This window comes from Sciurus carolinensis, chromosome 17 (genome assembly GCF_902686445.1).
Source record: "Sciurus carolinensis chromosome 17, mSciCar1.2, whole genome shotgun sequence".
NCBI classification, from domain to species: Eukaryota; Metazoa; Chordata; class Mammalia; order Rodentia; family Sciuridae; genus Sciurus; species Sciurus carolinensis.
This window is the reverse complement of record NC_062229.1, coordinates 9,640,433-9,667,283: the sequence shown is the minus strand read 5'-3', so window position 1 is coordinate 9,667,283 and position 26,851 is coordinate 9,640,433. Positions and strand designations below refer to the sequence as shown.

The following is a 26,851-nucleotide window of genomic DNA, read 5'->3' as shown; positions in this document are numbered from 1 at the left end:
AAATGCCATGATTTTATTCTTCTCTATGGCTAAGTAAAACTTTTTCCTCTGAAGCATTATTTCAAATAAAAAGGGATTTAAAACATGAAAAAAGAGGAAAGTTCACACAAGTGTCCTACAGTGTAGAGGAACTTCAATAAACTTGGGGACATTCATTTTCTGTTCATCATCTTCCACCATCAGTGTTGGGAAATCCTTAGAGATTGGGATAATGTGGACCAATGTGAGTAATTATGAGTTCTGTGCATTGAGTCTCCAAGGTCATTTAGCAGGCAAAAGTCAGCTTGTAACTTCAGTCCTTCAGTTGATGACTCATTACAGTGGGCTCCACGCCTGTGTGTCCTTCTCCATGGTTGTCTGCATGAGGATACTCTTATCTGAAAGTGCATTCATATCAGTCTTGAGGACCAAGCTTGAGCTTTCTTTGGGTGCAAGACATGGGAGGGTCTTCTCATCTGTCCTTCTCAGTCATGTCCCAGCAGAGAAGCAGTGTAACCCAGTAAGTACAGAGGGAGAAGATGAATGCAGGAAGGACTGTTTCCTCAGCATAAGGACAAATATGACATGACATTGCGGTAGCCACGTGGGAGTGTATCTATATGCCATTGCCCTGACCAGGACTGTGAATTTTATGTTCCTGGGTGTGGTTGGGGTTCCAAAAATCCTACTCAAACTTTGCTTTCCACTCACACTTGCTCTACCTCCCATAGATTCCTCTCTCAAAATGGGTTCCACAAACTGATTCCTAAGCACCCCAAAAAGATTTTTAATGTAATGATAAGCATGAACAGGAGGATGGCAGTAACCATAACATCCTGAGTCACTACTGTGGATTTCCTCCGTGTCGGACACACAGCTGTGTGTTCTGTGCAGCTTGTTTCACCCCATGTACATTATCCTCCTGTATTTACAAGGGACAACATGATTATTGTTTTACAGAAACCCAAAGAGAAAACCTTTACTGTATTTAGGCAGTAGAGAATGAGGCCATGTTTTAATTGAGGGCATCATACCAGGTGAATTCCGCAGGTTGTCCTCCTGGCCACTCAACCAGTCATTCGTTCCCTGTCAGTCCAAGAAGAGAACCTTGCACACTGTGCTCTTCTCTTAGGTCCTTTCTGGTAGATGACAAAGCAGAGCAGTGGGTGGCACAAGCTGCACCCAGTGTAGGAAGGATAGCAACAGATCACAGACAGAGGAAGTGCTTGATGATTTAGCACAGAGGTCCCCCAACCCTCCACTCCAGGGTGTTCCTGTGGCAACCTGACACCTCCTCCATGCTTGTATTTGGCTCACTGGACCTCGAAAGGAGACATGAAGTTAGGTCCTGACTCTGCTCCTACTCAGGAGACTAGAAAGAGTTTCAAATGCTCCTCAGATGCACCTGGGGTAAGACCATTGAACCTCTGCAACTTTCTGTTCACTGGAACATGATCAACATAGCTGTGCAGAGTTTGAAGATTGAATTATGAATCTCCTTGACTTTACTTAGTACTTCTCTGATATAGGGCTAGTTGTTAGTACCTCTGAGAGTAATCATTGTCATATGAATTGATTTCTAGTTGAGACAGCTATCCCAAGTAGGGATTAAACAGAAAGTGCTGTCTGTGGGTTTAGCATGTTAAGAAGGGCAGAATGAAGGTTAGACATTACTAATAATGAGAAGGCTAAGCTTCATGCCATTCAACCTAAGTATCCTGTGACTTGAAGTTACTGCTTTTCTATTTGTGGATGGGACATTTTTTTCTCTCTATAAATTTATATGCCATGCATTTGAAAAGAATGAGTAACTCTCTTTCATTTTGATTCTGCAGAGCCTATGCTTTACCTGACAGAGAGGAGGCATCAAAAAAAAATCATTAAACATTGACTCGACCCTTCTTTGGTTCACAGAAATTGAATGAGTGTGGCATCAACACATTTGATACTTTGCTGTCTGCACCTTCTTCTGTTTCAGGAATGTCTGATCAAAAAAGAGACAAGACACAGCAGCACTTTGTTTGAGCCCATGTCATGGCCACATGGGTCTTCAATTTAAATTCAGTATTATCTCTGATTTTCCATTTTTTAAAAGATCATAGTAGATATGTTTTGAGTATAAAGAAAGGAAAGGAGGGAGAAAGAAAGCACAGGTTTCCCTTATTGTTTGGGCTGAGATATTTCAACTTCACATCATTCTTAAATCCAGTGCCCTTTGATAAATGTGTTCACCAATAGTCAATATTTACATAATGATGGGATTTTTTATTGCTTAAAGAAAACCCCAAATGACCAAATATTTATTATGTTCCAGGCTTCCGTCTGTGTCATCCCTGTTGTAGGGAGGTGCTATTCTCCCCATCTCCATTAAACACTGTAACCACAGAGAGGTGGAGATTTACACCCACTCTGCATATGGCAGCAGGGCAGAGATGCCTGAATGAGAACTTCAATTCTGAGTCCCTTCCCAGGGCACCTTCTCCTCTACTAGAGAAGATATCATGAACTCTACAAAATGAAATGTCTCATTGGGTTATATTGGAAGGATTATTACTAGATAGGCAGCAGGGATATTTTGATGGTATATCTTAATAATAAGAGGATGGACTTGATAAGGACAGGATTTTTATTGGCACAAAAAAAGTAGATGATAAATTGCAAAACTGAAGTTGCATCAGTTGTTGGAAGCCAAGCAGCCATATTCAACCCACATGTTATCCGGAAGTTCTCACTTGTGTGATATGGAGAGAGTCAGAAGTATTGTCAAAAGATTGTCACAATATAATGGCAAATTAAATGATGTTCCTCCCTCAGGTCTTACTGTGCATCAGCCCCAGCATTTGAAGTCAATGTATGTACTTCACAGAGAGACCACATGTCCGTGTGAACTAGTACATTTCAGAGGAAAATAGGTGTTGTGTTGTAGACTCCTTAGACAAACTTTAAGTACTTATTAGGTAAGTTTTTTTTTAAAGAAAATTGTTTATAAATATACAAATTAATATTGACATGAAGTATTGACCAAAAAATCAATACCATGAATTCAGGATAGTTTCTTTCTTTGGATGGAATGGAATCATGTAAAGTTACCAAGAACTTGAATTTCTCTGGGAATAATTGAAATTTTAGAAAATGCTAGTTCTGAAGCAAATTGGGCTAAATTTTCATATTTAATATAAGAAGTGCATATTTTATACCAATAATAAGTAATATTAATGAAGTGTATTCTAAATGCCCGGAAATATTCCAGGTCAGTGTTTTTCAACTATGCTATAAGAAATTTCCAAGAACATCACATGCAGATACTCTGATTCAATTGGTTTGGCTCAAGATCAGGGTTTCCAGATATTTTAAAATATCCATTTGTGTATATATGGATAAATTAGACTCATAACCAGGCCTAGGCAATTTAAAAGAATTTTAAAAGAACTTTCTTACAACAGCCTTCAGGGGAAGATCTATGATTCTCATTTTCAGAGGAAAGTCCCATTGTGTTCATATTGTCTATTTTTCTATTCTGCAGTTTTCTCTCAGTTAATCCTTAGTGTGAGTTCACAAAATAATTTGAATCTGAGTTGCCTTCAGGTAGTGAAGTAGAAAATCAATCTATGTACCAGGAGTGATTTATGTGAAAACCAATTATTTAGGCCTAGGAAGCTTCATATGAAAACGCGGACTTTGGAGATTTCCCTGGATCTAAAATTTTGAAGCACCTATAAGAAAGTTCATAATCAGAAAAACAATGAGGGCAATCTTAGTAGGCCACTATGGAATAAAGAATAAGAAATAAATAGCAAAGACCCGTCCTTTAAACCAGACAATTTTCTGAGCTTGTGTGGGGTTGATACAATAATTCTGCATAAAATTTAAAAATTCAGAATATTTCTTCACAGTTATTATTTTTAAGACTTTGATAGTTGCAATAAGCACAAGTGCCAAGTTTGTGGTTAAGGAAGTATAAGAATATATGCATTTAGTGAAATACTATTTATAAAACATCAAAGCTGATCAGGGTCAAGGATAGTGTAAATATGTGTAACCTGTTGTCATATCTTCTTCTCACTCTCTGTCTCTATAAACGTCTGTGAATACATGCCTCCTTATCCAAATCTTCTTTATAGCTCCACCCCCTCTGCTGCCGCCTTCTTCTTCTTCTTCTTCTTCTTCTTCTTCTTCTTCTTCTTCTTCTTCTTCTTCTTCTTCTTCTTCTTCTTCTCTTCTCCTTCTCCTTCTCCTTTTCCTTCTCCTTCTCCTTCTCCTTCTCCTCCTCCTCCTCCTCCTTCTTCTTCTTCTTCTTCTTCACTAGAGTTTGAACCTAGGGTCACTTAACCACTGAGCTACATCCCCAGCACTTTTTATTTTTCTTTCAAGATAGGATTTCACAAGTTTTTGAGACTGGCTTTGAACCTGTGATCCTCCTGCTTCAACCACTGAGGCTGCTGGCATGATAGGCTTCTCTCTTTTACATTTTTATGCACACATATAGTATATCATATGTATGCACACACATATAGTCCCTTTTATTTTTTGAGTGATACATAAAAATTATACACAATAATGGAATAGCAGGTGATAGTTTGCCCAATGTGCATATTGAAAATATTAAATGAGATTAAATATATGTACTTTATCAATTATTGTGATCCTGCAATATCAGAAAAATGAGAGATTACACTCTATTTATATATGATCTATCAAATTGTATAAATGAATTCTACTGTCATGTACCACTGATTAGAACAAAAAAAATAAAAAAAAATTAAAAATGTTTGATTGACCACTTCTATCCATGAAGATAACAAAAACAATGATAAATTCCATGAAAGATAGCTGGCACATAACAATGTTTTCTGATGATGAACCACCAATTTTAATTTAGAGTTCAGATAATGCAGTTTAAGTTCTAAGAGAGTTTTTATAAATACTCTATGGAAGGGAATTTGTACAAATGTATTAGAATAGTATGAGGCATTTTTGAGGGCTTCTTAATTTTCCTTATTGAAAATGACTATTTTTTCCCTTAACAAGGAGGGAATATTTCTTGTTACTCATTTTTCTTGAATATTTATTAAAATTAATTATTACCACATATTAGTGTAATTACGGACTTATATGTAAAGTTTTTGACTTTATAATGTTTTTCAGACAAGTGTCTCTAAAGTAGCCTTTGATAGAAGGAAGCAAATAACCCAGAAACCAACAATGCAGTGAGGCTAATAAGATGTGGTTTGTCACAACTGAGAAACATTGCTGATGGTGTACAGGCCTTGATACTTGAATATAATACATACGCAGAGTATCGGGTGCTTTCTTGTTTTATTCCAACCCTCTTTCCTTTTCAAAAGGTGTTCGAGTGATAGAGAATCACAGAACCAGACACGTGCCTCAGATTTCCATCTCAAGGGGCTTTCAGAGGATCCACAACTGCAGCCCATCCTCTTTGGGCTGTTCCTGTTCATGTACCTGGTAACCATCCTGGGGAACCTGCTCATCATCCTGGCTGTCAGCTCTGACTCCCACCTCCACACCCCCATGTACTTCTTCCTCTCCAACCTGTCCTTTGCTGACATCTGCTTTACCTCCACCACGGTCCCCAAGATGATTGTGGACATCCACACTCACAGCAGAGTCATCTCCTATGTGGGCTGCCTGACACAGATGTCTGTTTTTTCCATTTTTGGAAATATGGATAACATGCTTCTGACTATCATGGCCTATGACCAGTTTGTGGCCATCTGTCACCCCCTGCATTACTCAATCATCATGAACACTCGCCTCTGTGTCTTCTTAGTTTGGGTATCCTTTATAGTTAGCTTTTTGGACTCCCAGCTACACAATTTAATTGTCCTACAATCTACTCATTTCAAGCACATGGAAATTTCTAATTTTTTCTGTGAACCATCTCAACTCCTTAATCTTACCTGTTCTAAAACCTTTAATAGTAACATAGTCATGTATTTTATTGGTGCCATCTTTGGTCTTTTCCCTATCCTTGCAATTCTTTTCTCTTACTATAAAACTGTTTCTTCCATTCTGAGAGTCCCATTCTCAGGAGGGAAGTACAAAGCCTTCTCCACCTGTGGGTCTCACCTGTCAGTTGTTTGCTTATTTTAAGGGACAGCCATTGCTGTGTACCTTGGTTCAGCTTTTTCCTCTTCCCCCAGGAAGGATGTGGTGGCCTCAGTGATGTATACTGTGGTCACCCCCATGCTGAACCCCTTCATCTACAGCCTGAGGAACAGGGACATTAAAAGTGCCCTGTGGAGGCTGCAGAGCAGGACAGTCTAATCTTTTGGTGTGTGGGCTCAATACCAATCACTCGAACCTCCAGATCTTTCCCTCTTTCTCCCATTATTTTTCTAGCTTAATGGCTTTTATTGCACTCAATGTTTCATATGTCTGTCACTGGATTTGGTCAGTATTCTGAAATCCTCTTTCTTCAGAAATATCACAACTGAATCCAATATCTGCACAACGTCTGTTGTTTCTGAGCACTGATCTCTGACTCCAGGTGAGATGCTAAACTCTCTTTATATACGTAAATGATGCATTCACTTTCACAGTCCATGTCCATTTCCTGTTAAAAAACTGCACCTAAGGTGTCAGTCTAGGCATGTGATATCTAGGGTCCATATCACTGGTCCTCAAGTTTGACTTCTGTTGGAAACAACTAGGGAAATTAAGAGTACTGAGAACTGGACCTCATCGCCAAAGGTTCTGACATAGATGGATCTAACTAACTATGAGGTTAATATTAGGTAGAGAGGAGTAAAGGGAGGGGAAGGGGTAGGGGTAGGAAGGATAGTAGGATGAAACAGCTCTTATTACCTCATGTACATGTATGACTGCATGACCAATGTGATCCTGCAACATGTACAATCAGAAAAAGGAGGAATTACATTCCAATTATGTATGATTTATCAAAATGTATAAATGCTTTCTACTGTCATGTACAACTAAATACAACAAACACACACACACAAAAAAAAAAAAACTTCAGAGAATATTTAGCTGCTGGATCCTAAAGAGAGCAAAATCAAAGCAGTACTTTAGCAATGAGTCTATTGTAATAGCAGGCAAACCCACCACCAAATATAATTTTAAATGCATTTTCCTTAAACACCACACACCTTGCCATTTTGCTGCTTTATAAGTTATTGTGTTTCTGCTTCCATCTGATCCCTGAGCTATCTTTTGATGCTGAGTGAGAAACCTTAAAATGTCCACTATGTCTCTCATCTGGTTTTGTCATGACAGGCCTCCACTGAGGGTCATGACAGGCCTCCCCTGAGGTTCATGAAATTTCACTGCCTTGAAAATTTGGTACATTTCATGACCCCCTTCCCACAGTGTTTTAGTGGCTCCCTTTGGTAACTGTCTCTGTGACACAGTGTTCCACTTTTGCCTTTGTCTATATTCAATTCACTCCATGATAATACCTCAATTCGCTTCTGTTTCTTGGGTCAACACTGAGTGATTGTAGCATGGGGGGGGAAATATGTCGAGATTTGTCAACAATTGTAATATTTCAAAATGTGCTCAAGAAATAAAGCTTGTTTTAAATATATGCTGTTGTTCAGGATATTCTCTGGGAGATTTTGTAAGTGGGATCAGATTCCAGTTTTGCTATAAAAGAAGACTGTCCCCTCCTCACTCTCTGGATTCCTGCCTTGTCTTGGGTTTTCTCCCTCACAGGTATTTCCAGAATTTTAATCCCATTTGTCCTGAGGTGCTCACTAAAGCCAGTGCCATGCTGGTTAGACTTTCACCCTTCAAAACTGTGAGCTAAATAAACCTCTTTTCTACATGTCACACTGCTTCAGGTATTTTGTTATAGCAACTGATAACAGACTAATAAGGGGGCAGGGAGGACAATCTGCTTTACTCAGTCTACCAACTCAAATGATAAATGCAACTAAAATAATAAAACACTTACAGACACACATATACCCAGAATGATGTTTGGCCAAACTTCTGAGCACCAATGGCCCATCAATTTTTTACATGAAATTAGCCATCACACAACTACCTAATTAAAAATATTGAATATATTTTGTAGAGATGCATCCAGATTTCAATTCCTCCCTAGATTGTTTGAAATTCTATAGTGCACTCCATAAACTCTAGAGAAAGAAATGTGAAGCTTATTTATTTTTATTATTGTGAAGAATGTAATTATTTCCCCCCAAGATTAAGAGTTATAGAATAAAATGTAGATTTTAGTCAGTTCTATAAAAATGAATGTATACAATAATAAAGAGATACTTTTTATAAGCTGGAAATATCTAATAGAGAGTGCAAGAAATTCTGGCTTTAATTTTTCTTCAGGTGTCCATAATTACAGGGGAATTGGGATAAGAACAAATCACATGCCACATTTTACTTGTACAAATATGATCACCTTCAGTTTTCACATGCCGGGCATGTAAACTTTTTCTTTGACTGTGATGCACATGTGCTATCCCTGCCACCCTCTATGAAATGACTTCATGTGCATAACAATTTTACCTATGACAAAATCATTCTAAATGTCTCAGCCAATCGATTCTTCTGCCTCATCACCTCTCAATACCTGCCATCTGGCCTCCTTTGCATATTCTTTCACCTGTCCACATGCAGGTCAAGAGCACCTTCCCTTCATATGCAACTTGAGTAGGTATGTGTTAAAGTGCAATTCACAACAGTTAAGGACAAACTAATCTCACTTCCATAGCATGGAGATCTTTCAGTCACTTAGGTCTATTGAGGGAACATTGCAACAGATCACTCTTTACTTAAAAACTATCTTGTGCATCAAGAAAAAAGAAACATACTGCATTTTGATTTATTGCACACAAATGGGATACATCTTTCCCTTTCTATGGTTGAGCATAATGTAGATTCATACCATTCATGTAATCATATATGTACATAAGGTAAAGATGTCTCATTCCACAATTTTTCATACCCCTCTCCTCCCTCTCATTTCCCTCTATGTAAAATTCCTCCAATCTTCTCTCACCCCCCACCCCCACTCCAATTATACATCATCACTTATCAGGAAAAACATTCAGCCTCTGTTTTGGGGGGATTGGCTTAATTCACTTAGCATGATGTTCCCCAATTCCATCCATTTATCTGCAAATGCCATAATGTTATTCTTCTTTATAGTTGAATAATATTCCATTGTGTATATATTCCACAGTTTCTTTATCCATTCATCTGTTGAAGGGCATCTAGGTTGATTCCACAATCTGGATATTGTGAATTGAGCTGCTATAAACATTGATGTGGCTGCATTACTGTAGTATGCTGATTTTAAGTCCTTTGGGTATAAACTGAGGAGTGGGATAACTGGGTCAAAAGGTGGGTCCATTCCAAGTTTTCTGAGAATTCTCCACATTGCTTTACAGAGTGGCTGCACCAATTTTCAACTCCACCAGCAATGTAAAAGTGTACCTTTTCCCCCACATCCAACAATTATTATTGCTTGTGCTCTTGATAATAGCCATTCTAATTGGAGTAAGATGAAATCATAGTTTTCTAAATTTGCATTTCTCTAATTACTAGAGATTTTGAACACTTTTTTATATGTTTATTAATCTCCTGTATGTCTCCTTCTGTAAAGTGTCTGTCCAGTTTCTTGGCTCATTTATTGCTTGGGTTCTTTGTATTTTTGGTGTAAAGTTTTGTAAATTCTTTATAAACATTGAAGATAAGTGTTCTACCTGAAGTGTGTGTGGAAAACATTTTCTCCCACTCTGTAGGCTCTCTTTTCACATTATTGATTGTATCCTTTGCTGAGAAAAAGCTTTTTAGTTTGATTCCATCCCATTTATTGGTTCTTGCTTTGATTTCTTGTGCTTTTGGAGTCTTGTTAAGGAATTATGATCCTAAGCCAACATGATGAAGATTTGGACCTACTTAAAATTAAAAAAAAAAAAAGTAATCAGACACCAAAGTATACTACCTAATTCCGTTTATTAAAAAGTCTAAACAAATCCACCTAATCTTTAGTGACAAACAGATCAGTGGTTTTCCGGAGCCAGGGATAGGAGACAGGTTTATAGTACAGCATCACAGTCACATCAGTGTTTATAGTAGCTCAACTCAATCTAGCTAAACTATGGAATCATCCTAATTGCCCTTCAAAAGACACACACATGTGCACACCCACGTGCACACACACACACACACACACACACACACACACCATATTTTCTTTATACACATGCACAATAGACTATTACTCAGCTTTAAAGAAGAACAAAATTCTGGCATTTGCTGGTAAATGGATGGAGTTAGAGAATATCATGCTAAGTAAATTAAGCCAAACCCAAAAAACCAAAGGCCAAATGTCTCTCTGATATGTGGAAGCTAATTCACATAAGTGGGGGATGGGGACTAGGGAAGAATAGTGTTACTTTATATTAGGTAAAGGGGAGTGAAGGGAGGGGAAGGACTATGGGCGAAGGAATGATAGTGGGGTGAAACAGACATTATCACCTCAGGTACATGTATGACTACTTGACCAATGTGATCCTGCAATATGTATAATCTGAAAATTGAGAGATTACACTCCATTTATGTGTGATCTATAAAAATGTGTAACTGCATTCTACTGTCATGTACAACTAATGAGAACAAAAACAATATTTAAAATAAAAAAAGAAACAAAATCAAAACCAAAAAACAGAAACACTTTATTAAAATGTCCAGGACCTGAAAACACAAAGGAATTTAAAGGTGGAAAAAGGCTGTAGAAATACCTCAGGAAATTCAGTTTAATTCTGAGTACTTGATAACCGATACCCGGATTGAAAATGCGCACGCGTGGGCGCACACACACACACACACACACACACACACACACATAATAGAAATATCTGGGATTGGAAGATCCTCAACTCCCAGATATAGCTGGAAACTTGAGACCATTGGTACCTCAGAGCTACAATCATTACTATGCCCAGTAAGGGTGCTACATTCAATGACCTGGCTCCCTTAGTGCTTATGGAGGTGAATAGCTGTTCATATTGGTGTGTCTGTGGAGAGTCCATGGCTAGAGGACCTTAGCCACCATCTTGCTCCACCACCCAGCTTTTCTCAGGGATCCTCTCTAACCCTCAGATTCTTCAGCAGCAAGTGAAGTGCCACAGTGCTCTTTCACCAGGGCCATGTAATGATAGCAGATAATTTTGTCAAAGACTAAGCAAATATCAATATATATTCCTCTTATAACTTTAAATGTCAGTTTTGAAAGTGAACATTCCAGGTGTTTAAAGGTAGCCTGATATAAATACTGTAACTTTGAATTGGTGGAAAACACATTCTGTTCAACTTCCTCAGCTGTAAATCTATGGGGAAAAAACCTCACTTAACCAATGGGGTGCTTGAGAAGATGTGGCAGAATGTATTGACTACAATAGTCTTCAGTGCATTGTTATTAACTGATAATTTAAACTTTCATTCTCATGTTAGTAGATTCAACTAATGGGCTGCACAAACAGAAAAGTTGATTTTTTGATCAGTTCTTGAATTTATTAGCTGTGTGTGCTAGAACTTGGTACTTATCTGAAGGCTTAATGTTTTCATTTTTAATGATATTTACTTATAGCACTTGTGAAAATGGCAAGAATTTATAAGGAAAGATATTGCTGTGCTAGACATCATCATCATCATAATCTCAAGGTGGATGTAATTCCAATATTTTATTTGAACTCCAAGAATTCTTCCACTGTAGAGGTTGGAAAACTGTAACATTTTTGTGTTTGGACAGTGCAAAATTCTTTCCCCAGTTTTTGTTATCATTTAAAAATTCAGTGTATGTCTTTATTTATTTTATTTTTTTTTTATCATCCCCACCATCCATCTCTAACATCAATTAGTGAATCACCTGTGGAAGAAAGAAGCTTCAATTATGCTTTTTTTGTAATTTTTTCACAAATTAGCATGTGGATGAAAAAAATAATCAATTGGATTATGTTAAATTTCCTCAGACCTAGAAGCCACAGACCGAAGCCTGATTGATTGGTCCGTTAAAAATACTATATACTCCCTGTACCCTCCTTACCCCTCTACAAATTTACCAACATTCTTACATCTTGTTTATTGTAATACAGATAAAAGATGCTTGTGTTCAGTCCTTAGGTACTGCCTGAGGTTTAGGGCATGACCACAATCCTTAGTTATCCAGAAGACTAGAATGGAGAACATGCATATTCCCAGCATCATGTAAAGCTAGAAAATGCTATGACTAGAGTGTAATCTCTGGGCCTGAACAAGACTTGGCTTCTTTCTTTTTTACCATTCTCCTTACCAGTGTATGTCTTTATAACTGCAATTTGTTAAAAGTCCCTGAGTTTAATCCTAGTACCACCCCTACACCCAAACCCCAGTCAAAAGAGACAGAGTATAACATTTCACCTGAGGCCAGTGTTGTTAAAAATTCCAAGGGCTGCCTGTGTATATGGATTTAGTCTTGATGTGTATGGCAACAAAAATGATTCTGAATACTCATGAAATTCAGTTAAACACAAGCCAAAGGAGGCAATATCTAGATATGAAACATGGAGTGAAATGATAGCCATGAATCTCCTAGAGTAACATAAACAAGAAGGTAGGTGTATATGGTTGGTTATACCAACCCAAACTATAAAAAGAATGGAAGAGATAATGAGACTAGGTTGATCTGCTCCATAGCTTTTTCAGGGAAGTTTTGATGTCCTTGTTCCTCAGGCTGTAGATGAAGTGGTTCAGCATGGGGGTGACCACAGTGTACATCACTGAGAACACAGTGGTCTTTCTAGGAGAATGTGATACAGCTGAAGCAAGGTACACTCCAATGGCTGTCCCATAAAATAAGCAAACAACTGACAAGTGAGACCCACAGGTGGAGAAGGCTTTGTACTTCCCACCTGAGGATGGGATTCTCAGAATGGAACAAACAATTTTATAATAAGAGGAAAAGATCCCTAAGACTGGAAGAAAACCATAAATGGCACCAACAATATACATGACTGTATTTTTCGTAAAGGTATCAAAACAGACTAGACTAAGGACCTGAGAAGGTTGACAGAAGAAATTAAGATTTCCATGTCTTTGAAGTAGGTAAAGTATAAGGCAATCAAATTGTGGATCTGGGATTCCAAAAGGCTAAACAATAGAGACATCAAAACTAAGAAGACACAAAGGCGAGGGTTCATGATGATGGAGTATTGCAGTGGGTGACAGATGGCCACATACCGGTCATAGGCCATGACAGTCAGGAGCATGTCATCCATACATCCAAAAATGAGAATAAAAGACATCTGTGCCAGACAGCCCACATAGGAGATGGCTCTGCTGTGAGTTCGGATGTTCACCAGCATCTTTGGGACAGTGGTGGAGATGAAACCAATGTCAGCCAAGGACAGGTTGGAGAGGAAAAAGTACATGGGGGTGTGGAGGTGGGAGTCAGAGCTGACAGCCAGAATGATGAGCAGGTTCCCCAGCACTGTGACCAGGTACATGAACAGAAACAGTCCAAGGAGGATGGGCTGCAGGTCTGGGTCCTCTGAGAGGCTCATGAGTTGGAATTCTGTGGCAAGTGTTAGATTTTTCAGTTCAATTTCACTTGGGCACCTTTTGAAAAAGAGAAATGTGTTGGAAAAAAGAAACTGATAAATACATGCAAGTGGGAAAACAATGGTACAAATTACATTAGCCTAGAATGTTTAAACACCATGCCTAAGTTAGGACTGCATTTTTTATTAGATTGATTTAGTTATACAAAGTATTAGGGTTGTTTTTGACATGATTATAAAAACATGGTATATCATTTGCTCTGATTCAGCCATTCCCTCCCCTCCTTCCTCTCCTTGTTCCTTTTCTTGACTCTAATGATCTTTCTTCTAATTTTTTGTAGGTTTTTTTTTAACCAGTGTCTTGTGCATGAACATAAAACTGAGGTCATCTGTGATCCCTTCACATGTGCACTTAGAGAACTTGGTTGGGATCCGTCCACCATTCCTCCTTTCTTAATGTTCTTCCTCTTTCCCATTGATACCTCTTCCATTTTCATGGAATTCCTGCCCTCCACCCTTTTCTTTCTTTTTTCACTGATTTTGGTACACTACAGTTGATAATGTATATCAGAAAACATCATGTTCTACTTATTTTCCCTGAGTTTTTCTGCTTCTTGTGTGTTTTGTTATCCCTCCCAGGTGAATGAAGACTTTGCTCAAATTTGGTTTGTATTTCAACACTAATTTAACATATAACTAGTATCATTACTTGTTTAGGACTTTAATGTTGATTAATATATTTAAGATAAATGCACATGACCAATATCATCAGCCTTAGGGCACATTGCCCTGTTGATAATTCATGGGCAATGAAATATCAAATTGGGCTTTTGAATTTTCTTATCTGATATGTGATTATTTCTGTCAACTCTATACATCTTTCCTTGAATATCTACTAAAACAATCTATTCCTTGCTTGTCGGGGTGCCGCGGACCCCAGCCCTTCGGCGTGGCCAAGATGGCGCCTGGCAGGGTGCCAAGGAAGTGCTGAGAACAAAACCAGGTACCTCCAGCAGACTAATTCTCTCTGCCAACAAGTGGCGTTATTTGAGGAAGTTAATGTGATTGGTCATGGGTCCTCGTGGACACTGCATGATTGCTATATCCACACTATTGTGCTCCATTACTGTCCATGCTTTCTCCTCGTGATCTATAAGCTGATTGGTTGTTGTATGTAATGTAAGGCGCTTGCAAGAGCCGCCGGCCGCCGGCCAGCCAGAAGTAACTGCTAGCAGAAAATAAAGAACTTGCCCCGATCCGGTTTCGTGTTTCTCTGCGGGCAGGGGAACGCGATAAATGGTGCCGAATCAAGACCGGGAACGAGAAAAAATATAAGGGTAAGTTCACATAAGTTCTCAAATCAAGAAAAATTAGTCTGAGAGTTCAAAAGGTGAGACGTCTCGAGGTTCGCGGAGCTGCGACAATTCATCACAAAAGGATCCCCGTAGGAGGGACGAGTGAAGTGGCCAGATACAGATTTATATAGTGGTACCAAACTGTGTGTGCGTGCATGAGTGAGCGTGTGTGCGTGCGCGCGCTTGTCTTTTGTTTGTGTGTTTAAACTAGTAAACTACCTCATAGTACTGTAAAATTTAATCATGGGAACGGATCTGTCTAAGATTAGAATGCAGCGGCCTCTTAGAGAACTTTTAAAAAAATCACGGAACACCATTGAAGGCAAACACGGCCTTAAAGTTTCTAGATACTGTAGAGAAAGTCTCTCCGTGGTTTTTAGACGAGGGATTATTAAATCTTCCTCAGTGGGAACAGCTAGGAGAGGATTTGCGCGACGCGGAGAGACGCGAGCCTTTGCCAATGGGAACACTGGCAATATGGTCGCTTGTTAAATCTTGTTTGATGCAGCAAGGTAAATCAAAAAACCCTTTTAGGGATTTAAAGGGGCCTTTAGAAGAAGGAAGTCAGATCTTAGAAGAAATTAAAGAGGAACGATCATGTTCTCAGAATTCAGAAAGAGAAAATTATATGGAAAGAGAAAGTTCTGAAGAAGAACTTACTGGGGAGGAGCTTGAAGAAGCTATGGGAAAGTTAAGCGTGCAACCTGAGCGCCATCTAGCGTCTAAATGGCTTAGTACACCTATTACTCCCAGTGCACCACCTATGGAGTTTAAGGAAAAGGAAAACCATAGCAGACATAGAGGGTGGGCCTCCTTACAAAATGCTACATATCCAGTATTTGAGGATGCTCAAAATCAAAGGTTTCATCAGCTGTTAGATTTTAAAATGGTTAAACAGCTAAAAGAAGCAGTAAGCACTTATGGGCCTCAATCGGCTTTTACAGTCTCACTGGTAGAGACCATGATGTCCTTAAATATGCTACATTTGGATTGGACTAATCTAGCTAGAGCAACCTTGTCAGGGGGAGAGTATCTTATGTGGAAAACAGCTTGGCAGGAAATTTCAATGGACACTGCAAGGCTGCAATGCAGCTTCAGGGAATCCACAGGTAGACAGAGACATGTTGATGGGAACAGGGCCTTATGAGGGAGTCCAGGCACAGATTAATTATCATCCTGCAGTGTATGCTCAAATTGCTGTGGCTGCTATTAAAGCATGGAAAACCCTACAAGGGTCAGGAGATTTACAAGGACAGTTGTCAAAAGTTACCCAAGGAAGTAATGAGCCCTATGCAGACTTTGTTGATAGATTAATTCAAACAGCTTCTAGGATTTTTGGAGATGCTGATCAAGCAATGCCATTAATAAAACAGTTAGCCTATGAACAAGCCAATAAATGGTGCAAAGATGCCATCAGGCCATGGAGAAATAAAGACTTGACTACTTATTTAAGAGTCTGCAAAGATATTAATGAGGCCTCTGGAAATAGTGCTGCATTTATTGCTGCACTCGATAGACAAACCTCTGTTCTTGCCACAGCATTAGCACAAAGAGGAGGGAAGTAAAAAAGGAGGACCTCTTGGTTCCTGCTTCACATGTGGACAAATGGGACACTTGAGAGCATGTTGCCCTTCCAGGAACAATGGCCAAGGAAAGGGGCCCAAGTTATGTCCTCGGTGTAAAAGAGGAAATCATTGGCTTAGTGAATGTTATTCTGTTAGGGACAATGAAGGGAATCTTTTACCAACTAACCCCAAGTTACAAAAAAACGGGGTGAGGGGCCCGCCCCGGGGCCCACAATAAATATACGGGGTGATTCAACAAGTGCCACGACAGTGGTATCCTCCAACCGAGAAGGGAATGAAGCTCACGAAAGAAGAGCCACCTCAGGAAGTGCAGGATTGGACATCTGTGCCACCTCCAGACTCGTATTAACCCCTGATATGGGTGTACAAATGGTAGACACAGATTGGGAAGGAAATATTCCGGCAAATTCAGTAGGATTGCTTCTAGGCAGAAGTTCTTCTACCTTAAGAGGTCTTATAGTCCACCCAGGAGTAATTGATCCTGATTTTCAAGGACAAGTTAGGGCTATGGTTTCTTCACCCAAAGGAATTACAGTCATTTCTCCAGGAGATAGGATAGCACAAATGTTAATTTTACCTAGTCAGCATTCCTTGTGGCCTAGTAAGAAGACAATAAGGGGAACTAACGGATTTGGGTCTACAGGAGGACCCTGGGCTAATTTTACTATGGACCTCCAAGATAGGCCTATAATGCAGTTAATAGTGGGACATAAACCTTTTATAGGATTACTGGACACAGGAGCTGATAAAAGTATAATAAGTGAAGCAGTTTGGCCCAAAGGTTGGCCTGTAGTTACAGCTAATCAAAATTTACAAGGTTTGGGCGTGGTTCAATCACCTAACCAGAGTGCTGCTTCGCTGTCCTGGAGGGATAATGAGGGCCATTCAGGAATTTTTCAAACATATATCTGTAAAATACCTATTTCTTATGGGGGAGAGATGTCTTAACTCAAATGAATGCTAAATTGACAACAAATATTAATTCTAAACCTGTGACACATATGATGAAAAAGATGCACTATACAGAAAATCAAGGGTTAGGTCGAGAACAACAGGGATCACTACAACCCTTGCCCTTACCTCCTCCAAAAAATGATTTCAGAGGGCTGGGTTTTATGTAGGGGCCACTGTTATTACACCAATTCCAATAGTTTGGAAAAATGATGAGCCACAATGGATTCAACAGTGGCCCCTTACTGCAGTAAAGTTAGAAGCGGCTCATAAATTAGTACAAGAACAAGTACAGGCAGGACATTTATAGCCTTCCACTTCTCCCTGGAATACTCCTATCTTTGTCATTAAGAAAAAGACTGGAAAGTGGAGACTATTACATGATTTAAGAGCCATTAATGCACAGATGTTCCCTATGGGTCCTATACAACGGGGATTGCCTTTAGTTACAGCTTTACCTAAAAATTGGCCCACTGTCATTTTAGATTTGAAAGATTGTTTTTTCTCAATCCCATTACATAGAAGGGATTGTTGGCGGTTTGCTTTTACCTTACCTTCTCTCAATCATGCACAGCCTGACCAAAGATTTGAGTGGACTGTGTTGCCTCAAGGCATGACTAATAGTCCCATGTTATGCCAAATATATGTAGATAAAGCCTTAAAACCTACAAGAGACAATTTTCCAGATTTGTTGATTTATCATTATATGGATGATATCCTTATCTGCCACAAAAACAGACAATTCTTGGAAAAGGCTTTACAATTTCTAATTTCCACTTTACAACAATATGGCTTAAACATTTCTCCAGAAAAGCTACAAATGGGAGAAACTCAAGAATATCTAGGTACTAAGCTTACAGCTACTATGGTAAAGCCTTTAAAATTAACCATTAGAACCGATAAGCTTAAAAATCTAAATGATTTTCAAAAACTCCTTGGAGATATAAATTGGATTAGGCCATATTTAAAGATTACCACAGGAGAGCTGAAACCTCTATTTAATATACTTAAAGGAGACCCTAATCTCCATTCTCCGAGAGTCCTTACTTCAGAAGCACAAAAGGTTCTCACGTTGGTAGAACAGAGATTGCAATCAGATTATACAGAAAGATGTGATCCATCCCAACCTCTAATGTTGATTATTATCCCAGAACAACATAGCCCATATGGAATTATATGGCAAGGAGGACCTTTACAGAGTATCAATCTCCCAGCATCGCCCACAAAACAGTTACAAACATTTCCTAAGGCAATAGCTCAGTTGATATATAAAGGGTTAGAGGCCTGTATTACCATATTTGGAAGTCACCCTAAGGTTATTATTATTCCCTATACTAAACTACAAATGCAGTGGTTGATTCAGCATGATGATGATTGGGCTGTTTTATATTGCTCAACCACAGCAACATTTGATAATCATTATCCTAAACATCCATGGATACAGTTTTGTAAAAATACTCCAATTATATTTCCAAAAATTACAAGGATGCAGCCTTTGCATCATTGTCAAACAATATTTACTGATGGATCTAAAAATGGAGTGGGAGCAGTAATAGTTGGAGATAAAACTGAAACCATCATTCTCCCTTCCTCATCTGCCCAAGTAGTAGAGCTTGCTGCAGTAGTCTTAGCTTTTAATATCATGAAGGATCAACCTTTTAATCTGTTATCTGACAGTTATTATATAGTACAATCAATACCTTGTTTAGAAACTGTGCCTTATATTCCCGATGGATCCACAGTTGCTCCTTATTTTCGAACCTTGCGTGCCCTAATTTTAGACCGCAAATACCCTTTTTATGTAGGACATATTAGAGCTCATTCTGGCCTACTAGGACCACTTGCCAAAGCAAATGCTAAGGCTGATAAAGCCACAAAAACCATCTTTGCTTTTACACTATTTGAACAAGCTAAGATGTTTCATTCACAATTTCATGTTAATTCTACTACTCTTAGAAGAAAGTTTAATATTTCCAATGATGTTGCTAGACAAATTGTTAAAACATGTCAACATTGTGCCACCCTATTGCCAGTACAGTCTGTTGGAGTAAATCCCAGAGGACTGTTACCTAATCATATTTGGCAAATGGATGTAACTCATGTTCCTGAATTCGGTACTGTAAAGTATGTACATGTTTCAGTAGACACTGCTTCAGGAGTAATTATGGCCTCAGCTCACACTGGTGAAAAGGTTAAAGATGTTATACAACATTGTTTACAAACATTTGCAGCCTGGGGCATTCCAAAAATCATCAAAACTGATAATGGGCCAGCTTACACATCCAAAAGTTTTCTTCTATTCACAAAAAATTTTGGTATACAGCTCATCACAGGAATTCCTTATAATCCTCAAGGACAAGGAATAGTGGAACGCACTCATTTAACATTAAAAAATTGTTTAATAAAACAAAAAGGGGGAATAGGTGCTGACTTTAGAGCACCTAAAGACAAACTAAATTTAGTACTCTTTATTTTAAATTTTTTAAATGTGGACAAAAATGGAAGCACGGCTGCAGAGAGACATGCTAATCCCACAAGTACTCAAATGTGGGTAAAGTGGAAAGATATTCTCACAGGTACATGGAAAGGTCCAGATCCAGTTCTTCGGTGGGTCCGAGGGTCTGTTTGTGTCTTCCCACAGGATCAGCAAACACCAATTTGGATACCTGAAAGGTTGACCAGACTGGTGCATCAAAGTAACGATGAAGAACATCGTGCTGATAAGCGCCCTGCTAATGATGATGTTGACACTGGTGAAGACACGAGAATTATGGGCGATAGTTAAAGCCTGGCTATATCCTTTACCGTTAACTAATACTTCCTCTTTACTTCCTCCATTGTTCACCACCAAGATGGCTACAGGATTACCCACCACGTCTTTTGATCCAGATACTCATCTATATAATTTTTCCACTTTCTCCCTCCCTGGAACCTTGTGCTTTGATATACCTGAGGATAATGCTATTAGTAGTAATGACTTTAACCCTTGTATTGTTCTCCAAAAGCAGGTACAGGGTTTCTTTACATCTAGGGATTCTCCTGATGCTCTACCCGAACGCTACGGTATGCTTGGTGGTCACATTGTTAATGGTACATACATAACCGTATCAGTGGAAGAATGGGAAGGGGCAGCCACCTTGATTACAGGACTTATACCTCACAGATTACCACTTCCCACTAATGGATTTAAAACTCCTAGACTTTTTCCTCCATGTAGTCCAAAATTTTCCACACTTCCTACCTGGACAGGTTGTCAAGATGCTGAGCAAGCAGCCCCAGTTCAACATGGATTTTTCTTCACACCAAATTTTACTTCTCAGCGTACCACTGATGACTTTCATGATCATGACGGCAAATTTGGCGGAAGGCGCATTAATCCTTTTGATAATTGGTTGCTATTTACCTCGACTTCAGGATATACTAACTTACAACCCTTTTTTGCTCTTAAAGGAGGATCTTTCAGACAATGCGAATGGACTTCTAGGAAGTGGACTGGAATTGACAAGAGTGGAGCCAGGACTACTACTAATTGTACTCAAAATCTTTCATTCTTGTCCACCCCAGTCTGTGTGTTCCCTCCTTTTATGTTTTTACTAACTAACACTAATAGCACAAATCTTAATTGCTCTCAATCTAGATGCTACCTTTCTCAATGTTGGAATGCTACCAATTTCTCCCGAGCGGTCATCATGCGAATTCCCTACTTTTCTGCCTATGCCAGTTTCTGTTACAGATGATGAATTGCCAGTATTGCTTTCCAGAAATAAGAGGGATTTTGGAATCACCGTAGTAGTCATTACCACCATAGTTGCATCAGCAGCAGCAGCCGCCGCAGCAGCTGTAGCCTTGACGACATCAGTACAGTCAGCAACTAAGCTTAATGAAGTGGTCCAGCAGACAGCTACTGCTCTGTCTACTCAACAAACAGTGGATCAACACATAAAAGCAGGACTACTTTTGGTGAACCAGCGTGTGGACTTACTTCAAGAACAAATGGACCTTTTACAAGAACTGTTAAGCGTGGGGTGTATTTATCATCTGCCGGGACTGTGTATTACACCTGTAGCTTATCATAATCTTAGTTATGCAGCAAATTTGTCTAAAATCATATCTACTCAGCTACGTGCCAATTGGTTTTATAAATTTGATAATCTTACTGCTATTCTTAGATCACAAATTGTTAGCCTTAATTCTACTAGAGTTAATGTAGCCCCTATATCTGAAATGCAAAATTGGTTATCTTCTTCCTTCAGTTTTGTAAAGCAATGGGCAGGAATGGGAGCATTGTGTGTGTTAATGATCATTACAATTATCTTCCTCACACGCTTTATCATGCGTATACGCCAAGTTCATGCCAGAGATCGCATCATTTTCCATCAAGCCATGATGGCCTTAGAGGCTGGCAGCTCTCCTCAAGTCTGGCTGAGCATGCTGGATCGGTAGTCAATGACGGGTAAGGAAGAAGGTAACCTCGTATCGACCTAAGACAGGAGCTGTAGCATGCTCTGCAGTTATCCGATGACGGGTAAGGACGATGGTTGACCACTCCGCCTAAGACAGGCACGATCCCGAGCCAGCATTCTTTTAATAAATAAAAAAGGGGGAGCTGTCGGGGTGCCGCGGACCCCAGCCCTTCAGCGTGGCCAAGATGGTGCCTGGCAGGGTGCCAAGGAAGTGCTGAGAACAAAACCAGGTACCTCCAGCAGACTAATTCTCTCTGCCAACAAGTGGCGTTATTTGAGGAAGTTAATGTGATTGGTCATGGGTCCTCGTGGACACTGCATGATTGCTATATCCACACTATTGTGCTCCATTACTGTCCATGCTTTCTCCTCGTGATCTATAAGCTGATTGGTTGTTGTATGTAATGTAAAGCGCTTGCAAGAGCCGCCGGCCGCTGGCCAGCCAGAAGTAACTGCTAGCAGAAAATAAAGAACTTGACCCGATCCGGTTTCGTGTTTCTGTGCGGGCAGGGGAACGCGATACTTGCTTTTTAAACACTTCTATATTCTATAATGGCTTGGAAACACTGCTTCATTGTTTTTCTGATTATAAACACATTACATATGTTTGAGGTCTTTAGCACAAGGCAAAAACAGAACCCAAGTTTGGGTACCACCCTTCTAATACCAGCTAATAGATATTCAATCAATATATCTTGATACATTGATTACAATTCTCCTACATCAACTACATGAAGGCAACTTGGGTTTATTCCTTGTCATGTCACACTGTGAATTAATTAGGAAAAATGCAGCAGAAAATTATGTAAACACATCTGGATCATTTGTTCAAATCTAAACTTGAGAAAAAAATTACCTAGTTTTTGTGTTATTTTTAAAATGCTTTAAAATATTTCTCAATTGTGTGAAGTAGTAGTTGTTGGTCTCATTTATTATACATATTTGTGAATATTTTGAAATACCACGATACCCTGGTATTGGAATAAATTCAGTTTAAACATAGTATCAGCTTGTGAAGTTCTTGGCCATCCTGTGTTATACCAGGGTTGAGAAGCACAGTATTAGAGTATTTGCTGGCATTCTGAAAATGCCCTATTACTATTATTTACTGTGACTGTCAACAATAACTACTACACATATTAAATATAAACATTTAGTAATAAGTGCTTCACAACCAATAGTTTACAAGGATTTAAATTATTACCTATGAAATGTGCTTTTCACTATCTCTACATAATTCCATTTTCTTCACACCTACTCCCCCAAAGAAACTGCTACTATAAATTCAATGGGTATATTTTCATGACAATATTTCCAGTTTTGATTTCCATATCCATATGCACTTTTCTTTAAGACTTACCTTAAAAAATAATCCAATGCTAATGCAAGCCATCTACAACACATCACATATTCTCTCTGAAATTTAGTAGTTTTTATTGGCATGTAAAGTACAATCATGAATTTCAAAGGCCTTAACTGATGCACAGAATTACCCAAGGGACATCAATTATTTTGTCAATTTATTGTTATGACCAGATTTCCAAAATCCTTGTGCCTGAATTCATATTGTATAAATGAGAATTTGACACAGCATGTGGGTGGCAGTTTTTTGAATTCCAATACTTGATGGGTATTCCAGCTTTTCTATTAAACATGTACATTTTTGGTTAAATAAAAACTGGTACCAATCAAACACAACCTACTGTGGTTGAGATGTAATGTCCAAAATATTTCGGTGGTTTATCTAATAATATTCCCTGCCTGATTACTAAGCTATTTCTTCTTGTATAGGAGAGGTATTTCCATTGGGTTCCAGTAGAGAAGACAATACTTTGGGATAAGAATCAGGAAATGCACATTTTAGTTCCATATCCTTGACCTACTGCTGTGGATAGAACATTTGCAAATCTCTCCACATCTCTGCTCACAATGCTTCACAGAGGGTAGAAGGATGACACCCGTCTCCTCAACACATATGTCACCCAGGTAGAGTCTGGAACTTAGCCATATGTGATCATTGGTTCATGTTATCAAATAAGGAATCCCACCCTTATGGAAATAGTGAGTTCTTTGATTAAAACAACCATCAAAGGCCAGGGCAGCCTAGAGTGAGGTGAAATTCCAAAATGTCTTAGCACAATCCTGGAGGTTCCTCTGCCACCTTCTCTTTGTGCCTCTTTCTTGGTTCCCATGAAGATTTCTGCCACAGTCTGGATCATTCAATATTATAAATGTGGCTAAATGAAAATTTAGGGCCCATGTACCTGTGATGTCAACAAGAATAAAAGCTATTATTTTTTCTTTCTTGTTTGGTTGGACGTTCCTGAAAGTGCAGATGGGAAAAGCACCAAGTGTGCTGGAGACATGATGGTTATGGTCAATTTTCGTGAAGCAGGGAAGGTTCTACTGAGTATTTAACAGAGTTTTTTTTTTTTAATTTTCAATGGCTCCTTCTTGCTAAGCTAGTTATAGGATTGAGGGAGTAAGAAATGGAAGAGAATCTGGCATTCCTTTCCAAAAAATGACCATGTACTTGCAGAATAACACAAATAAAATAGTTCTGTGATGTAAATAAGAAAATAGTAACTTTGGATAACAGGATATTTACTTGACTAGTATGAAGAGTTATCTTATTATTAGCAAAATCAGTATCTAAGTTACATTTCCCTCCATGTAATATATAAATCACATGATAATCATATATGGAGCACCCATATCTGTTTATTTCTCACTCAGTGCCTTCAGAAATCAAATCAGATGGCAGTGCATCTCAGATGTTAGCATCTCAGAGACGCTAACAACCAGCCCTGCATCACAGACTTAACAAGTAGGACCACTAGATTCAGAATTAAATTTTCAGACTCTGGTTCTGATGCACTAAATGTTCTTTATTGTTTCCCAACCACCAGAAACTTTTAAGCAGAAGACCGAATTTTAAACACAGGTACATCTGAGGTATATTTTAAAACGTTGGCCAATTTTCTCAGTAGGAATGAAATCAACATTTGACTGCGTGTCTCCTTTTGAGAGTGACTAGGAGGAAGTGGAAAGCCACAAAAGTATGCAGGAGGAGTGAGAGGAGTAATCCTGTGCAGGATTATCATGTGTCTGCTCTTCCTGAGATCTCAGTCATCCTGTCTATAATGGAGGCAGCTGGTGCCAACCACTGCTGTCCTGATCCACCTGGAACCTTAATTAGAAGAGCACAGTGGGGTATTTTCCTGGAGTGACAGGGATTGAGCTAGCTTGGTGGGTTGTGAAAAGGACAACCTTCAAGAGTATTCTGGAAAAATGCTTGTTGTTTGTGACCATATAGCACAATTTAATCATGGCTTCATTATTTGATATCTGAACAAAAATTATGAACTACATAAAAATGCAGTCCTTCCCCTTCAGTAAAATAATAAATTTGGTGGAGCTTATGAGTTGCAGAAGACTATGTATGTGAAATGAGAACATATGGATTAGATCCTCCCTTTTAGGAGGCTGTCAGTAACAGCCTGACACTTGGTTATTGCCAATCTCCTCCCCCTCATCACCTTCATAAACCATTTGAAATGCTTAGGAAATAGTTCACTGGGACCCAAACTCTATTTGCAATCTTTACTTCCATGGATGAGGTGTACATGGGAAATAGAACCAGAGTACAAAGAAATCAAAACTTTGAGATTTTTGGCACCTCCAACACCCTCATGTACATAAACTTCAAAATTAAAGGAGCTGATATTCTGCATATGTTTATCTCCACATCTATCTACCCCAAACTGTATGTTTGTCTTCATGATGAAGAAAAAATACTTCAGAGAGTCCTTCCTCCATCCATCCTCTTCCCCAGCACTTACTGGGTAATGTTGAGTCGATGGTGAGTCATGACAAGGGCTGAGAATCCAATGCCCTTCCTCTGCTGGTATCCACTGAAGGCTGAGGCTCTGTGCTCAGGATTGATATGAATAGAGTGATGGATAGGAGTTTGCTCATGCAGAAAACCACAGAAGGATCAGACCCAGGTATGAAGCCAACTGGAATGGAGCCATTAAACTGAAGAACTGCAGGCACAGGAAGATTACTGACTATTATATGATCTTAGTGGTTCCACGCATAGGGCTCGTAATTAGTCAAATTGGTCCATGTTCTCCTAAACCTCCAAGGATATCTTAATACTAGAGAAGGAAGGAAAAGAAGATAAAATGAATGTCTACAAATATTTTGGGCATCTCCTTTACATGTTTTATTTCTTTTATTATGATTCACTCACTTTCATTTAAATTATATTGTGGTAAATATACATAACAAAACTTTACCATTTTAATCATTGCTAAATGCACAGTTAAGTGGCATTAATTACATTCATATCATTATAAGACCTTAACAAACATTCACTTTCAGAATTTTTCATTTTTTCTTAAAGTGAAACTTTACACCCATTTTAAAAAAAACTTTCCATTCCTTACATTTCATATTTATGACAATCATCATTTTACTATAAAATTAGATGAAGAAGTAAAGCCATAAAATTAGTGGTCCAAGTAGCCAGAATTTACATGTTTTCAAATTCATTTCCACTTGCTTTTCTAGTTTACATTCCAAATGAATAACAACAGTCCTGAGACTAGACCATTCTGTTGTGGAGCCTCCTACAGGTACTTTAAATGTCCCTGTTCCTTAGACTGTAGGTGAGGGAATTCAGCATGGAGGTGACCACTGTGTATATCATTGAGGTCCCCTCACCCTTTCTGGGAGAACGTAATACAGTTGAATCAAGTACACTCCAAGGCCTGTTCCATAAAATAAGTGAATAATGGAGAGTTGAGACCCACAGGTTGTGAAGGTTTTTCCCTCCTTTCTGATTATGGGATCATCTGAATGGAGGTACCAATTTTAGAATAAGGGAAAAGGATTCCTGACTTGGAAACATAACCCAGAGATGGCAGCAATAAAAACACAAGAACATGTTATCAGTGAACATATCAGAA

General features: G+C 38.8%; 2 pseudogenes; one reads left to right on the top strand and one right to left on the bottom strand.

Annotated features, from left to right (window-relative positions):
* Positions 1 to 470: 470 nt before the first annotated feature.
* On the top strand, positions 471 to 6,267 carry LOC124969599 (olfactory receptor 18-like; annotated as a pseudogene).
* A 6,288-nt stretch (positions 6,268 to 12,555) lies between these two features.
* LOC124967992 (putative gustatory receptor clone PTE01) lies at positions 12,556 to 13,583 on the bottom strand (annotated as a pseudogene).
* Positions 13,584 to 26,851: the final 13,268 nt, after the last annotated feature.